A 5150-nucleotide genomic window follows, 5' to 3' on the forward strand; every position below is an offset into this window, starting at 1 on the left:
CCAGGCTGGGATGCCGAAGAACGAGGGGACGTAAAGTCTCTGCGCCATGTTGAAAGAATCAGCTCTAAACAGGAAGCACGTGAATTTCGTCAGATGTAAAATTAGAGCAAAGCGGAAATTGAGTAAAAAAAAATTTCGTGACCTTTCCCCTTTGCCAGTCCTCAGAAAAGTGACGCTTTCCTGGAAAGTTGCAGATAGTTATTATGAAATTACGTCTTTTGATTGGCTGATAAATTAATAACAATTAAACACTGTTTAATATTATCTTAAGTGTTAAAACAACAAACTTTGTATACTTCTACATAACTTCTTACACTTACAATATACAAAACATAAACATGCACACCTTGTTTATAGTTTCAATGTTAAAAAAAAAGAATTATTTGTTTAAAATCACGATATTTTTAAACTTAAACAATTTAGTCATTTTTTCAGATAAATTTATACACACATATATAAATATATTTATAAATTTGAGGCCATATCAGCATGATCAGGATCATTCATTAGATTCATTGAGACAATCTAAAGCAATGTATTACACACCCTTTAATCAAAATATCAATTTTACTGCATTTAACAAAATGAAAGAGTAATGAAAAAATGAATGTCAATATAGGGTAAACTTGTAGAATTAAAGTTTTCTTTCAACATCAAAAAATATAATTATGAATGGCTTGGTTAATCATTATTAACATGATTAAGAAGCAATAACAGGTGTTCTGGTTGTTTTTAAGTGTGATTCAGAACATAAGATCGAGAAACAGACTTTAATTTCATTTTGTTCTGTCCTGATCAATTTATCAACCAAATAACAACATGACGTTTTAACTTAATCATAATCTTTTTTTTATAATTAATGTTTAAACACTACAATTTTTAAGTCATAACATGTAACATTAATATAAATGGTGTAATATACCTTGTAAGTGATTCCAGTAAATAAATTTCTAATACATGTAATTGTCTTTTTAATTTATTCCCTTAATATGAGATAATTTCAGGGTCAGTAATGACTATGTTTTGGATGATTTAATGCAATTGACTTATCTTTTATAAATCAAAGTGAACAGCTTATTATGAAACATTCCCCAAAAATATGGATATAAACAACTACGAGATGTACTTTTTATGTACTCCCATACAAAAAAAAGGTACAGATAGGCATACCTTTTTTGTGCCTTTTCTGTGCCTAATGTGTACCTACTATTATAGGTACAGAAAAGGCATACCTATTCTGTACCAAAAATGAACTTAATTTTTTTCTAGTGTACCTAAAATGTACCTAATTTGGACTTTGTCATTTTACAGTGTACCTAAAATGTGCCTACTTTAGACTTTGTCATTTTTCAGTGTGCCTAAAATGTACCTAATTTGGACTTTGTCATTTTACAGTGTGCCTGAAATGTACCTACTTTAGACTTTGTTATTTTTCAGTGTGCCTAGAATGTACCTATTTTGGACTTAGATATTTTCCATCTTACCTACTATGAACTTTGTCATTTTTCAGTGTGCCAGAAATGTACCTATGTTGAACTTAAATATTTTCCAGTGTGCATAAAATGTACCTACTTTGGACTCAGTCATTTTTCAAAGTGCCTGAATTTAAATACTTTTTTAGATGACTGGTTCTTTGTATCTGGGTGGGGGTGGGGTGGGGGGTGAGGTTGAATTATCATTCAACAATTTGTGCATTTAATTTTAAATAACATTATACTTCAGATTTCACATCATTATTTCAAGTCCTCAGTATAATATATAGCAGTGTTGTGGAAAGAAAAAATAGGGAGGGGTGATAACATTGTTACTCTCAAATGCCAAATATGTAATTATCATTTATTCAATTAATCTTCTTATGGAAAATAAAAGGTAAAGATCCATTTCTGTTCTTAAAATATGCACTAGTTTGTCTTAAAGAGTGTCAGTTCTTAGTAACTTTGATTAACATTCTCTAAGACATAGGGGATTGTCTTATAAAGTTTAACACTATACAATTATATTGACCATTAACACCCCCCCCCCCCCCCACTACAAACACACTTGCTAAATTATTATTTTTTTTTTTTTTTTACATGTCATTTTATCAAGTTTTTGCATTTATAAAACTAATTCTGCAATACTGTGATATGTCAATTAGAGACAGGAAATCACTTTCCGCTTGAATGCATACAATACACAGGTAATCCACAAAGAGATCAGGTCTAGTCCATGCACCTAGTGAAGTGGACACAAAGTCATGTAACCAACAGCCAAATCTGCTTAGTTACGATGCTTCTGTGTATTATTCTTGCATAATTATTCTTTAATTTCTTTTGCTCTTAAAGAATTTAATGATAAATGAATGTTTTAACTATGTGAATAAACCGATAAACTAAGATATAAAACGTTTTAAAAACTAAATACATTTTTTTTCAAAACCAGGTTTGCTAGCAAACCCCTGTAGTTGTAACAGATACAACTTTTTATTATAAATTATCAGTAATAAAATTTATTTGCACATCTCTATGTCCAGCAGAGGTCCCATTACGCAATCATTGCATCTCTCTCTCTCTCTCTCTCTCTCTCTCTCTCTCTCTCTCTCGTACATTTTGTAACTACAAAAATGTTTGGGATGTTTAGATTAATTTTATAGGCTGAGAATTTATATCCATTAGACCAGTTACTAGTGTATTTTGAAATAGACTTTGTTTATCTTTGAATGCAAAACGATGTAGATTTCCTCGAGTAAGTGTTAGTACCGGATGACCTTCACCCTGCAGAAATTGTTCGTGTATCACATGTAGTTCTCCACAAACATGACAAAACGGTGATTTCATTAGATTTTTCAGCTCAACATGAATGCAGAAGAATATTAATTACAGAATGAAATAAATAGAGATGCTTTAACTTTTACCGGTAGCATGGACCTATATACTGGTAGTATATAGGTCTCTGCCGGTAGTTGGGCAGTAGCATTAAAAAAAAGTGTACATTTACAGGAATTTCCTACAAATAATAGCCCCCAAGATGCTTATCATTTATAATTATTCACAAACTAGGCATTTATGGATTGTATACCTGTTATAATTTACATGATGTTCCATGTATACATGTATTTCGATGTTTGTATCACTCTCTGGTGTCAGTTACATTAATTAAGATTTTAGTTGAAATCTAACATGTAAGAAAATTATGAATAATTGAAAAAAAACCAGGGGGCCTAATCAATTTGAGAGTGATTTGTTATGTAAACAAACACAAAATAGTAATGGCGGTCAAGATGGCGGTTCAATTATTTGCCCAAAATAGCCACGCTAAATTTCAAGGATTTCATCGCAATCGGCTTTCAGTTTAAGTTGGGGCTTCATTAAATAATTGTTGAATGTTCATTGTTATAATTATAAATTGTTTACACGAAATATTTTATGAATAATTTAATAAATTTTAATAAAATCACGTGACTCCAGCGAAGTCTACGATTGGTCAGTGGAGAGCGCGGACATTTCTGAGTCGTTTTGAAAATTTGCCGAGATGAAAGCCTAAAACAGAAATCGGAGAATTATAGTTCGGTAAGTCTTTATTTTAGTGTAAATTTTCATGCTGCTTGTTGTTAGTGTATTTGTGCACGTAAAGAATGCATTAGAATGTGAATATCAAGTGTAAATTTTACGAAATTCTAGGTAATTGTACCGTAGATTTTTAGTTTGTTTTGATTCAAGATGGCCGTGTAGCCAGTGCTACAGCCTACACATGAAGTGAAGACATATAAATAATAATTATTTTGTTTAACCTGACGTGTAACAATAAGACATATAAAGTGTTTCACAGTTTCAGAGTCTTTTTAAAAAATAATTAACGTGTCAATATCGCGGGAACAGGTTATGTACAGTAGCCTCTGCATGAGCATGGCGATAATAACAAACAGAAATTTAAATGATCAGTATGAAAATTTAATCATTGGCACATGAAATTTGAAATATAAAGTAAAGATCTCTATATAAAAAAGGGGGGGGGGATTTCTAACATGTCTTAATTAAAGTATCAAAATTACAGCATTTATAAAACATAATATAACAAAATTAACTGATTTGAATTTATGTTATAAGTTTACATAAAATCATTTAAACCCCTATCTCTCCACTTGGTTCATGCCAGGGAAAAGAGGGGGGGGGGTGTTATGACACACATCTTTTATTTCAGAGTGACAATGTTTCTGCTTTCAGTATTATATTTTAAAAAAAATTATGTATATAAATTAGTGTAAACTTTGTTAATAATAATGTCACATAATTTCATGAACAAACTTTCTTTTTCAGCAAAATTCTTGTCCCCTGTAGTCTTTCTAAACTTGGGGGAAATGCATCAAGACTATAACTCTGTCAGTAAGTATGAAATCTAATCTGATTTTTAAAAAAATATAAATATAGTAAAATTAATTACCACTTTACAAACTCCATTGTAAATTTTAGGAATTTCAGATGGAGATCGTAACAGGGTAAGGGGGGGGGGGGATTGGTGTCCAAATCACTTTTAATTGATTGATTAAGTATATATACATTCAATAACATAATATATAGTAATACATAATGCAAGTAGGAAGGAAGTTCCAGACTCCCCGGACCCCTCCCCTATAGATTCAGGCATTGGATTTAATATTTTTGAAAATAATTTCAAATTGAAGACTCAAGAGCAACAACTTTTTCAGAATTGAAGGGAATGGCATGAAAGAAGAAAGACGGAATTGCGTGGTACATTCAAATGGAGGATCAGTTTTTATAAAGAGTCCAGATGAAAATCGCAACTGTACAGCAATGAGTAATTACCCTGGTAAAAGGTCTATTACTGTGCAGAAAATTCTGTGGTGCCAATTGGGTAAAAACTCTATGAAAGAATCGCCATAATCTTAAAGTGTCATCGCTTCAGAAATTAACATTACATGAATTGCACATGCAGCAAGTGAATAATGTGTGGCCAAAAAAAGGACATGAAATGGAGTATACTTTCAATACTCTTACGGTGTCTTAGTGTATTTAAATTACATTAATTATGTTTTGTATATGCTGAAAAGGTATGTTTATTTTTTTTTCTTGCAAAAAATGATATTAAATATCCTTATTTTGTTAAAGGTAACAATATTAATTTTTTTTTAAATATAGGAGATTTGTCATATA

General features: G+C 30.9%; 1 long non-coding RNA gene across 1 annotated transcript; it reads left to right on the forward strand.

The window, feature by feature from the left end:
- The first annotated feature begins 3500 nt into the window (after positions 1-3500).
- LOC134255947 (uncharacterized) lies at positions 3501-4854 on the forward strand. The gene is made up of 3 exons (XR_009989636.1): positions 3501-3548; positions 4296-4361; positions 4685-4854. It is a non-coding gene; the product is annotated as an uncharacterized LOC134255947 (long non-coding RNA).
- The last annotated feature ends 296 nt before the right edge of the window (positions 4855-5150 follow it).

The sequence above is a fragment of the Saccostrea cucullata genome, unplaced genomic scaffold (assembly GCF_032062105.1).
Source record: "Saccostrea cucullata isolate Sc308-1 unplaced genomic scaffold, CSIRO_AGI_Scuc_v1 ctg16849, whole genome shotgun sequence".
NCBI lineage: Eukaryota > Metazoa > Mollusca > Bivalvia > Ostreida > Ostreidae > Saccostrea > Saccostrea cuccullata.